Here is a 13,712-nt window from a genome sequence, read left to right as displayed (position 1 = left end):
TCTCACCCAAAGCCAACTCCCTGTAAATATTCTGCAGGTCTCTGTTTCCTCTTTTGAAGATGTATCCCAGAATCAGGATATCTCCCCTTATCCCCACCTTCAGGGCATCCCACTTGACATCCAGAGAGGTCGACCCTCTATTGATCACCAGGAACTCCCTCAACTAGAGGCGCATGTGTTCAATATAAGACTCTTCTGTAAATAGTTTCCTGTCAAAGGTAAACACCACCTGGGACCTGCCGAGTCCCGCTAATGGAATTTGAAGAATTAAGAGATTATGGTCTGATAGGATTCAGGGGAATTTTCCTATATTAGTTCCCACGGCCCCAGAAATGGACATAAAAAATATAATCTAACCAAACCGTTTGGTGTGTGGTATAGACTAAAACATGAATCCCGGGTCATGTGCCTTTTGCTTAGCCCAAATATCTACCAGCCCCTGATCAGCCACCAACCACTCCAGAGCTCTAAATGTTCTTGGCTTTTGCCCCACATAATCCCCCAACCCCCAAGCTCTCAGTTAATCCTCAAGCGAATGTTGAAGTCCCCACACACAACCAGCAGTGAAGGCCATTGAGACAACTCACGATTTAGTGTATCCCATACCGGGGGTTCATCAACATTAGCCCCATACACTGTACAAGGCGTGAAACAAGCAGAACCCACTTTACACTCCACAACGGTCCATCGACCCAGCTTATCTGCTAAAGAGCGCCCAGATATACAAAAATAGCTTTCCTTTCCAGATGCTTCTCCTATGATTTGTGTAATAGGTATTTTTTCAAGCCTATACTCCTTGTTGTGTCTTTATACTGGTACCTTCACCATGCCATCCTCATGTGGGCTTTTCAGAGTTGTGACATTGACAGGTATCTGATGCAGTTCTGGCATACAAAGTGGACATGAATTGTCCCAGGTAACGTAGGTCACAGATTTGGGGTGTATGAGACCTGTGCCAAGGCACCTTGAATAGTGTTTGGGTGGAAGGTCAGAAGTGCACAATGTACTTGTTTAGTGTGCTCTGGTGGGCCGATTGCATTGTGTGTGTGATCATATGGCCATGAAGTATGTTGTCATCAACAGCATGTAAGACATTCACTCTTCACATAGGCTGACACTGTTCTTGTATGACCTGTATATAGCTGTAGTTGTGTTTCATCATTGCAGACAACAATGCCTGTGCCACAGCACTGACATACGCTTGTGTCATACAACCAGTTGCATGGTCATTGGATCATGATGTGCCTGTGATCAGGGACTGTTGTACTGCCCTCTGTCTGTACTTTGGTGTATGTGATGTTGGATTGCTTTGTTGTGGTATATGAGAAGGCCGAAGCTGGTGTCACCATCCACTTTTCTGTTTGCCTATTCTACAGGACAATGTCTGACAAGGCCCCACTGGTCTCGGGTGCTCTACCCTGGTCTGTGTACCATGACACAATTTGAGTCACCCATTCCTGGCTATGACAGTCCAGACATTTCAATAGCCTATGTGCTGTACAGTGGAATAAAGTGTTTGATGTGACCAGAAACTTGTAGCAATGTGTTTGTGTGTGTTCGCGCGAATCCTTAGCAGGACACTGTACCTGTAACACATCCCTATTTGCACTAGTATCTTGTGTCTTTATCATTTGCTTCACATGGTCTTAAATCTCTCCATAGCAAAATTTGCAACAGAAGCAAACAGACACAAACTTTGTGATAGGTGGTATTTATTAGAAAAGTGTGCATAAAATAAGATTAAGGGACATGACGGAACAGAAAAATGAGGGCATCAGTCATGGTGGATGAAATCATTGTAGTAGATGCCACAGAACTGGAAGTCCAAAGTCCAGTGTACTCCTCACATTGGAAATGGAAGGTGGTTGAGGAACAGTCAACAGAGTGAACATGTGGCACACAAAGGAGGTCATTTGGGAAGAGGTCACTTGCTGGCAGTCGTAGGTGTCTACCCACCCGCACCTCCCAGACACTTTGCTGGACAGCCTCGCTTGCATGGGGGGTGATCTGCTCCTACAGAGGCAGGGGTGTCTGAGGCAGGATCTTCATCTAGCAGGGCCTCCTTTCCAGTGGCTGGCACCGGTGTTGAGGTGCCATGAGTAGACATGCCAAAGGAAGGGGTGGAGTATTGCTGTTGAGCCCTGCTCAGGGTGGTGTTGATGTCCCTCAGCACCCCTGTTAGGGAGCTCTTGTTGGTATTGTGGGCCTCCCACTATGGACACACTTCCTGTATGAATTCCCTCTGCAGCTGCTTCATTTCATGGAGTTCAGTTGATACCTGGCCCATGACGCCCTGGGACTCCTGACAGACCCCCAAGATGTGGCTGATGATATCCTGGCCAGGAGAATCCCCAGTGGCCTCATCCCTCAGGCCACAGCATCCCTCCCATGCACCATACCCCCAGGGGCCATTACCCTTGCCACAAGGTGCCCTCTTCAACTGGTTCCTGGACCATCACTGTCAGAGATGTTGTGGTGTGACTCAGGATCCAAGACTGGGGGGCACAAGATGGTTGTCACTGTTCTAAGGGTACAGGTTGGGGGGCACATGGTTGCCCATGATGTTAAGGCAACCGGGCTTGGAGGTGATGTGGTGGGCACAGTGAGGCTCACTGGTGGCACCTGCCAAGGTTACACAGATGGGCCAGAACCATCCTCCAGCTCCAGATGTCCAGGAGTGTCATGATCACTGAGGGCTTCATCCAGGGGGGTAGTGGCAGTTTCTTCAGTGGCCTCTGTGTGGCCAGTGGCAGTACAACCTGTTAATGTGAAAGATACAATGTTAATGGATGTATTGTGAGATCTACTTCCAATCATTTACAGTGACATTTCACAGAGACCTTGTACAACATTGTTTAGCAGGTAATCTATTGTGACAGGTATACATGGTAATAGTTGTTTTGACACAATTATGGGGCATGCCTGCTCTCCTTGCCTGTCTCAACTGCTGAGATGTGCATATCATTGTCACTTGGGGGGGTAGCCTGAGAGTGTCAACTTGCCACCAGTGCAGGCCAAACTGTGGCTAGGCAAGCTAGCTTTTTGGTCATTTTGAGGACTAGTTGAATGTGATGCAGGCAGACCCAGGAGTTTGTAGTAAATGTGGCAGTAGTCATCATGGCACTAGTGCAGTGTTAATGTGTGTGCTGCCAATACCAATCTGGTTATGCCTCTTGAGGCCTTTGGGATCATTGTTTTGAACACTAGGTAAGCTATCCTGCCTGTCCTCAATGGTTTCATCTTGGGTTAGTAGGTCAAGATAGAACTAGCTAGCCAGACACATCTCAGAGTTAGGCATGACCTGTATGCTGCTTACTCCCAGGGGAGTGAACCTCAAATGTGACTTATCAGGCAAGGATATTTGATCAAGGGGGTCATTACAACATTGGCGGTAAAAGGCGCTTACCGCCGTGCAGAAGACCGCCAATACACTGCCGCGGCCGCGGAATTCCGCCACAGCTATTATGACCCACATCTCGGAATCCGCCGAAATTCAGACACCCACACAACACCGCCACACCAAAGGTCAGTGATAAACTGGCGAAAACAAAACCTCCTCCTCCACGCCAACAGAAACACGCCCATGCTATTACGACCCACGAATCCACGCGGCGGTCTTTCAACCGCAGTATTCCATTGGCGGTACACACCGCCGCGCTCAAAATACACACACATCTCCAAAACACCGCCACATTGGACAATTCCAAATACACACACCTGACACACATACAAACACCACTCCCACACACCCAACACAATATAAAACACACACCCACATCACCCACAAACCCCTATGACCACAAATTAGAGACGAAGGCCAGAGAGACTGCACAGCCAAGACAACACCACCATACAGAGGCACACAACACCATCACCCAACCCATATCCACGCACAAAACACCACACACCACTACACGTCACCACACACATCAACACTCACACCGCCCCACACATCACACACACCACCCCATGTCACGCCAAAGACACCCCCGCTTCTCCGAGGAGGAGCTCAGGGTCATGGTGGAGGAAATCCTACAGGTAGAGCCACAGCTATTTGGCTCACAGGTACAGCACACATCAATAGCCAGGAAGATGTAGCTATGGCGAAGAATCGTGGACAGGGTCAACGCAGTGGGACCGCACCCAAGAAATAGGGAGGACATCAGGAAGAGATGGAACGACCTACGGGGGAAGGTGCGTTCAACGGTCTCCAGGCACAACATTGCGGTTCAGCGGACTGGCGGCGGACTCCCACCTCCTCCCCCACAACTAACAACATGGGAGGAGCAAGTCTTGACCATCATGCATCCTGAGGGCCTTGCAGGAGTTGGTGGAGGATGGGACACTGGTAAGTCAAATCTTAACTATCATATCCCCCACCCTACCTGCATGCTATCACACACCCCCACCCTCACCCCCTCACCTATCACCCCAAATCCTCAATAATGTACTAATAACACAAACCACACATCCCAACATCCTGCATGACAGAACTAAGCGTGGACACCCAGCACTAAAGCATGCCCACTGCATACACCCATACAACCCCCTAAACCACCATCACACAAGCTCCCACACAGGAATGCTTGCACTGGGGTACACGCTCACCCACCCATTGCACACCATCACACACACACATGCAATACTCATGCTCTTATGCCCCTGCAGGAACCCGAAGGACCGTCACCACACCAGAGGGTCCAGACAACACCACTCCACCCCCAGAAGAGGCCCACAGTGACGATAGCAGCTCTGCCCTACTGGATCCTGATGACCAGCCCGGACCATCGTGGGCCTCGGGACAGTCGGTTCCCCTTGCACAGACACAGCCCAACACCGACCTTCCACCCTCTGGTAACAACAGCACAGCACCCACCCAGCGGGCCCAAACCTCCCTATCCAGGACAGGTCAATCAGCGGTGTGTCCACCACTACAGGGAACCCAGGGTAACCCACCACCCCAACAACAGGGACCTGGGGGCAGTGGTAGTGGGCACACGGTCCAGGGGACGGAGGCACAGGAACACAGGGGAACTGGGAGGGCTGCTGTGCGACAGGGGGCGGACAGGCCAAGGGAACCCACTCTCCACGAGGCACTATCCTCCATCATGGGAGCATACCACCACTCGCAGGAGACGATGGCGACGGTCCTGGACAAGTTGCAGGAGACCCTGCGCCTGCAGGAGGAACAGTATTTGGGGTTCAGGGAGGAGCTCAGGACCATCAGCTCCGCCCTGGGCACCATCGTAGGGGTGCTAAAGGACATAGAGCAGACCTTGAGGGACACCGTGGCACTCCAAGGGGCCCCTGACACTAGCCAGGACGATGAACTGCCCACCACCTCCGCCAGCGCTAGTGGACAGGACGCCCCGCCACAGGACCACCACACCAGCACCCCACCCTTTGCAGACGGACAACCACCACACAAGCGGTCCCTGAGGTCCAGGAACAGGACAGAGCAAGATGGCAAGACCACCGCCAGGAAATGAGACCACCCTGTTTGTCCTCCCACTGTCCCACCTTGTTACCCTGTCCATACTTAAACTGCCCCAGCTCCCCTTCCTATGCCCAGATGGGCAGTGCACCTGTGAGACTAATAGACTGGACTCTGCCATGTGCCATGGACATTCCTCCACCATCACCCATCACCATTTTACCACCCCCTCCAATAATTAGCATTTCAATAAACACCCTTGAAACACAAAACAATCTGGAGTCAGTCTGTGATTTAGTAAATATGTCTTATCAATGACAGTGTGATAATGCGTTTCCTATTGTAAAGCTAACATACCTATGTCACACATCACAAGTACTTGAATGATGCAAGCAGATGACACGTTGGTAACCACACCTGTGAAACAGTAATCGAAAGGTACAACTCAGTTACCAAATAGTGGTTGAAACTGACAGACAGGATAGAGGTAGACCTGTGAAAGTTAATGTAATGTTAAACATGAACATTTTCTCACCTGTGTGTCACTGGAAATATTGCTGTATGACTGACTCCCTGTTGTTGTTGTCTTCGTCCTCAGCTTCCTCCTCATCACTGTCCATAGGCTCCACAGGCTTCACAGCTGCTACAACACCATCATCTGGATCATCCTCCTGCAGAAAAGGCACCTGGCGTCGCAAAGCCAGATTTTGAAGCATGGAGCAGGCGATGATGATCTCGCACACCTTCTTCGGTGAGTAGAATAGGGATCCACCTGTCATATGGAGGCACCTGAACCTGGCCTTCAGGAGGCCGAAGGTGCGTTCGATCACCCTCCTAGTACGCCCATGGGCCTCATTGTACCGTTCCTCTGCCCTGGTCCTGGGATTCCTCTCTGGGGTCAATAGCCAGGAAAGGTTGGGGTAACCAGAGTCCCCCAATAGCCATACACGGTGCCTCTGGAGTTGACCCATCATATCAGGGATGCTGCTATTCCGCAGGATGTAGGCGTCATGCACTAAGCCAGGGAACATAGCATTTACCTGCGAGATGTACTGGTCTGCCAAACAGACCATCTGAACATTCATAGAATGATAACTCTTCCTGTTCCTGTACACCTGTTCACTCCTGTGGGGGGGGACCAGAGCTACATGGGTCCCATCAATGGCACCTATGACGTTGGGGATATGTCCAAGGCATAGAAGTCACCTTTAACTGTGGGCAAATCTGCCACCTCAGGGAAAATGATGTATCTCCTTACGTGTTTCACCAGGGCAGACAACACTCTGGACAGCATGTTGGAAAACATAGGCTCGGACATCCCTGATGCCATGGCCACTGTTGTCTGAAAAGACCCACTTGCAAGGAAATGGAGCACTGACAGCACCTGCACATCAGAGGGGATTCCAGTCGGATGGCGGATTGGTCCCATCAGGTCTGGCTCCAACTGGGTACTTAGTTCCTGGATTGTGGCACGGTCAAACCGGTAGGTGACGATGACATGTCGCTCTTCCACAGGTCCACCAGCGGTCGGTACACCGGAGGATTCTGCCATCTTCTCACATGTCCCAGCTGACGGTGCCTACGAAGGACAACAGCGACGAATCAGTCATAATTCCTCCAGGTATGTACCCACAGTTACACACAAGACTACACCACTCACAAATCCCTTCCTGTGTTGAGTGTAGGCCTAGCTATGTGTGACGCAGAAGTAAATGAAGCCATGTGGGCCCCTGAAATGGCGGCTGCCTGACCTCTAAGCTGGGACAATGGGATTGTGGGGTAACTGCGCTGGCGTTGCACACCGTCGCGGTAGGCGGTCGTAGACCGCGGCGCAATGCTGCATTGGTTAACATTGGACACTATGGGTCCCAGGAGCCAATGAACAGGTGCGCCGGCGGTGATGATGCGCACCGCCACGGACGTCACCGCTGCAGACGTCACCGCCATTTTCTATCTGTTCAATCACTAGATACCTGACCTTCGACAGACGAGGACCTACACTGCAAGTGCTGCTGTGACCTCGGTCTGGAAGCGACGATGGCTGCTGTGTCTGGGGAAAGGGCCCCTGCCTTCACTGCACAGGAGTTGGAGAAACTGGTAGACGGGGTACTCCCCCAGTACACGCTCATCTACGGTCCTCCAGACCAACAGGTTAGTACACAGGGAGCACGTTGTATGGGCTAGGCCTGGGTGAAGATGGCTGGTTGGATGAGGGAAGGGGGCAGAGTTCATAGAACATTTATGCATGGTAATGAATGGGCCACATGGCCAGAGTAGGGAGGGGGCCACTCACATCGACGGTGCAGTTGGTAATGACTGTTCCTCTTTCCTTGTGCATGTCATGTAGGTCAGCGCCCACCAGAAGAGGGACATTTGGCGTGCCATCGCCAAGGAGGTCCGGACCCTGGGGGTCCACCAGAGACGGTGCACCCACTGCCGGAAAAGATGGGAGGACATTCGCCGCTGCAGCAAGAAGACGGCGGAGGCTCAGCTGGGGATGGCCTCCCAACGTGGGAGGGGTGCCCATCGCACCATGACCCCCCTGATGTTCCGGATCCTGGCGGTGGCCTACCTGGAGTTGGATGGGCGCTTGAGGGCATCACAGCAGACACAAGGGGGTGAGTACAACCTCATTCTGCGGACTTTGCGCGCAGTGGAGGGGTCTGGGTGGGGGAGGAGGCCTGTGGGTGTACCTAGGCTAGGGCGAATTTCGTAGGCTAGGCCCCTCCGTAATGCAGGCCATGTGGCACTCTACCCCACCTCTGCAGAGTGCCAAGTACAGGTATAGTTGCCCCTGTGGCATCCATGTGTGCAGATGTCCACCATAGCCATGTAGGCCATATCCCAGAGATTGCATGTGCAGAGGCGTAATGCAGGGGGCTGCTGTGTCTGTCTTGTCTGCCAACTGTAGCGGCATGCCATGCACTAAAACTCCCTTTCTTCTGTCTCCCCCACTTTTTCTGCTCTCCCTGTCCTTTTGTACATCAGCATCATCAGGCGGAGGTACAGTGGCACCGGAGCACGAGGGAGCTGCATCCCACATGGCCATGGAGGGCCACACCACGGACTCAGAATGCACCAGTGGGACGGAGGGCGAGGGGAGCTTCACATCGGCCACCGGATCACCAAGCAGCTACACGGACTCGTTCGCCGATGGGGGCTCCATTGTGGTGGCGGTACCATCTGTGCGCCCCACTTCTACAGGTACAGCCGCCACCTCCCCTACCAGCACCGCCCTCGCAGCAACCCCTCAGTGTTCGCCCCGTGCCCGTTCACCCAGGAGGGTGGGCATCATCTTCGCCCCAGGCACCTCAGCCCCTGCCCCTGTCACCCCAGCTGCCCTCAGTGAGGAGGCCATTGACCTCCTCAGGTCACTCACTGTTGGGCAGTCTACCATTGTGAATGCCATCCAGGGTGTAGAATGAGAGTTGCAACACAATAATGCATTCCTGGAGGGCATTCATTCTGGTCAGGCTGTCCTTCAGCGAACCCTGCAATCTCTGGCCTCAGCACTGATGGCAGCCATTGTCCCTGTGTCTAGCCTCACCCCTCCTCCACCCAGACCCAATCTCCTGTACCCCAGCCCATCCCAAGCACACCTATAAACCAGCATGCACACAAGTCAGCACACACAAGTAGCTCAAGCAAACATAAGCACCACACAACCCACAGGCACTCACGCAAGCCTCACCCACGTACAGACACAGCAACATACACTGCCTCCATTGTGTCCCCCTCCTCCTCTTCTCCCTCCTCTCTCCCAGTCTCGTCTACACACACACCTGCATGCACCACATCTACAGGCACCATGAATCACACAAGGAGACCGAGCACCACGAGTCGCTCACTTGCACTCACCACCTCCACTGCCATTTGCACGTCCCCTGTGTCCTCTCCCAGTGTGTCTGTGACGCCCCCTCCCAAAGTACACAAACGCGGGCATCCACACACCCAACATCCATCCACCTCAAGACAGCCTCCAGTACCTGCACCTGCACCCAAAACACCTAAAGTGACACCTCCGACAACCACCTCCTCTTCCTCCACTCCCAGACCCCCTCCAACTACCCATCCCAGTGTACGTCAGAAACTGTCCCTCTGTAAAGTTGACCTTTTTGCTCCCACCCCCCCCCCCCTCCAATTCATCAGTCCCGTCGTAGCGCCTCAGCCAAAAAGCCTCCAATACCAGTGGTGCCTGTTCAAGGTTTGTGGAGTGCACCGGCCACCAGGGCAGGCAGTGTGACCCGGAGCCAAGGCACTGGCAGCCCACCCCCTGTAAAGGCTCTAAAATTAGAGATTGGACGACGGGACCGTGTGAAGACTCCTGGTGGGAAAACAACTCACATGGGTTCCAAGGGGATTGGAGAGTCAGCTGTGACTCCACCAAAGGTGGGGAAGGGCCAGAGGAAGTCTGCCCAGCCTGATGTGAGTGTCACGGCGGAGAAGGGCGCCATCATTCCCGGCAGTCGAGACACAACCGCCAGCACCGTTGTCACTGGTCAGGAGGCCACCGCCAGAGTCACAGGCCAGGAGGGCCCAAGTATCGTCACTGGTCAGGAGACCACCGCAGGAGTCACAGCCCAGGAGGGCCCAAATATCGGCACTGGTCAGGAGACCACCGCTGGAGTCACAGGCCAGGAGGGCCCAAGTATCGTCACTGGTCAGGAGACCACCGCCGGAGTCACAGCCCAGGAGGGCCCAAGTATCGTCACTGGTCAGGAGACCACCGCCGGAGTCACAGCCCAGGAGGGCCCAAGTATCGTCACTGGTCAGGAGACCACCGCCGGAGTCAATGCCCAGGAGGGCCAAGGCTGCCACAGCCCAGGTGGGCTATGAAGGAACGTCATGCCACACACCAATGCCCAGTGTAGGGAACGTCATGCCACACACCAATGCCCAGTGTAGGGAACGTCATGCCACACACCAATGTCCGTACCAGAACAGCCATGGCAAAGCACCGCTGAACAGTCCAAAGACCGCAATAGCAAAGCACCGCTGAACAGGGCAAAGATCGCCATGGCAAAGCACCGCTGAACAGGGCAAAGAACGCAATGGTGAAGACCGCTGAACAGTCCAAAGACCGCCATGGCAAAGCACCGCTGAACAGGGCAAAGACCGCCATGGCAAAGCACTGCTGAACAGTCCAAAGACCGCCATGGCAAAGCACGCTGAACAGGGCAAAGACCGCAATGGTGAAGACCGCTGAACAGTCCAAAGACCGCCATGGCAAAGCACAGCTGAACAGGGCAAAGACCGCAATGGTGAAGACCGCTGAACAGTCCAAAGACCGCCAAGGCAAAGCACCGCTGAACAGGGCAAAGACCGCCATGGCAAAGCACCGCTGAACAGTCCAAAGACCGCCATGGCAAAGCACCGCTGAACAGGGCAAAGACCGCAATGGTGAAGACCGCTGAACAGTCCAAAGACCGCCATGGTGAAGACCGCTGAACAGGGCATGCACCGGGTAGGAATGAATAGACCGCCACATCAGGCATCCTTATCCCATGTTCAGCTGGGACAGTGACAGGACAGGAACTTTCACGGGGAGACTCATCCAGTCTGGGCACCAGTCCCCAACAGAACCAGAGGAGAATGTTATCGACTTGTGAGACTGTGGCTTGTGTGCCCCAGGATGGCACAGTGGGCAACCCACCCACTGTAGAGACTTGTGAGACTGTGGCTTTGCACTCCCCAGGATGGCACAGTGGGCAACCCACCCACTGTAGGGACTTGTGAGACTGTGGCTTTGCACTCCCCAAGATGGAACAGTGGGCATGGAGCCCCGTCGTGGATCTGGCTTTGCACTGATCTGGCTGAGGTTCCCCCACTTCCCTTCCCCCTGATGTGCCTGTAGTATTTCTATCTGATGCCCCGGCAGTGTTCTCTCCGATTGCGGTCAGGTATCTTTTGTGGGCCTCGCCCATGCATTTGACTGTTGGTGCACGGACATTGTTATGTACATATCTGCACTACTTCTCGTAATGTATATATTTCTGACTGAATTTCGTATATATCTGTATATTTTTGTAAGACATGTATATTGCTACATTACAATGTTTGAACGGATTTCGCTTTGTCTTTTCATTCTTCCGGGGGGATTGTGGGCTGTTACTGTGATTTTTGTGGATGCATTGGTGTGTATGTTGTATTATGTGAGGTTGGGGGTGGGGGTGGGGGTGTTTGGTGGGTGTCCCCCTAACTTTTGCCTCCCCCCCTCCCCCATGTCGTAGGTGCATTACTCACCATTGTCTTCGGCGCCTATGTAAATGATGGTCGTAGAGGAGCAGAAAGACAAGGGCAGGGAGTATTTGGAGTTCCGGGTCCATGGAGTCTTCGTTCCTCGTGGGATGTGTTGAGGTGAGCGTTTTCCCATTGCAGAAACTGTTTCCGCTGTGTTTTTATCCACGGTGAATCCGCCCCAGAAAAGGTGGCGGATTGGCGGGTTGTAATAATATGGGCGGTACATTGTGTTCCGCCTGTCTGTTGGCGTTGACTGCCGCGCTGCTTGTCTGTACCGCCGTGGCGGGCGGTGTGTTAAAGTGGCTGTCTTTTTTGGCGGTTTCCGCCAGGGTCATAATTCAATTTTTTTATCCGCTGCACTGTTTGCGGTATTACCTCAGCTTTAACACCGTCCACCAGGGTTTTAATGACCCCCCAAGTGTCCACTGGTGTGGATATTTTATATTTTGAGGAACAGTGCCTCCTGGGAGATAGTTTCATGTCACTGTCTCCACTGCATACACTTGACAATTTACATTCTCCAAGGTGTGTAGAGTTCATTTGGGAGTTCTCTACTAGATGGGTTTGGACAAGTGAGCACTGATTTGGTTTTTGCAGTTTGTGGGACAGGGCCTATTGAGCTTATCTTTCCAGTCACCCCCTCTACTTCCCACCATTTCATAAATGGGATTTCACAGACATGGCAATTCATGCATATGGACCCTGAGCTTGTGTCTGGAGTGTGAGATACATAGCCTCCTGGCCTTAGCAGTCCTGTCACTCCCTCCACTACACACACTATACAAATGGCATCCACACATCTGAGTAACTTGACATTGAGAGTTGAGAAACTGCTGTTTGATAGAATGTTCACTGTTCTGGTGTTTGGAGTCAGAGTAATAGTGCCTCCTGTGAATTGCAGTCAGAAAAATCTATGCACTTGACACACCTGACCAATGTCATCCTCCAAGATGAGTATGCTTCATTTGTGAGTTGACAGACAGGGGTATTTGGACAAAGATACACTGTGCTGGTTCTTGGGGTTATAGAAACAGTGCCTCCTGGGATTTGCAGTCCTGTTACTCTCTCTACTACACACACCACACAAATGTTGTTCCCTCAGGTGAGTTCACTTCAATTTGGAGTTACCAAACAAAGGTATTCGGACAAGTCCACACTGGGCTGGTGGTTGGAGTTAAAGGCACAAGGCCTGCTGAGAGTTGCAGTCAGGTCAACCCCTCTAATTCACAAACTAGCTAAATAGTATCCTCCCAGGTGAGTAAACATTATTTGAGAGTTACCAAAGAAGGGTAATTTGGACAAGTGGACACTGGACTGATGATTGGAGTTACAGACAAAAGGCCTCATGGGAGTTGCAGCCCTGTCAGTCCTTGTACTACACACACTATACAAATGTGAACCCCCCAGGTGAGTACACTTCATTTGAGACTTGGCAAACAGTGGTATTTGGAGAAGAGAACACTTGGCTGGTGGTTGGATTCACAGACACAGGGCCTTCCTGGCCTTAGCAGTCCTATCAGTCTCTGTACTATACACACTATACAAATGGTATCCTCCCAGGTGAGAACACTTCAACTGAGATATTACCAAAAGGGTATTTGAACAAGAAAACACTGTCCTGGTGTTTGAAGTTACAGAAACAATGCCTTGTGGTAGTTGCAGTCCTGTCAGTCCCTGTGCTACACACACTATACAAAGGTGAACCCCCCAGTTGAGTAGCCTTGATTTGAGACTTGCCACACAAGGGTATTTGTTGCAGTGAACACTGGGCTGGTGGTTGAAGTAACAGTAACAGAGCTGCCTGGGAGTTGAAGTCCTGTTACCTACTGTACTACTCACTCTACACAAAAAAAGAAACCTCAAGTGGATACACTTCAATTAGGAGTTCACAAACAGGAGTATTTGGAGAAGATAACACTGGACTGGTGAGTGGATTAAAAATGAATTAGGGCAAAGGTGAGCTGTGGCATGCATGACAGCATTTTTGTGACATTTTTAGTGTAGTAAATGACGAGACTCCACTCCCCCAGGTTTTCCT

The sequence above is a fragment of the Pleurodeles waltl genome, chromosome 9 (assembly GCF_031143425.1).
Source record: "Pleurodeles waltl isolate 20211129_DDA chromosome 9, aPleWal1.hap1.20221129, whole genome shotgun sequence".
NCBI lineage: Eukaryota > Metazoa > Chordata > Amphibia > Caudata > Salamandridae > Pleurodeles > Pleurodeles waltl.
Note: the sequence above shows the minus strand (reverse complement) of the source record.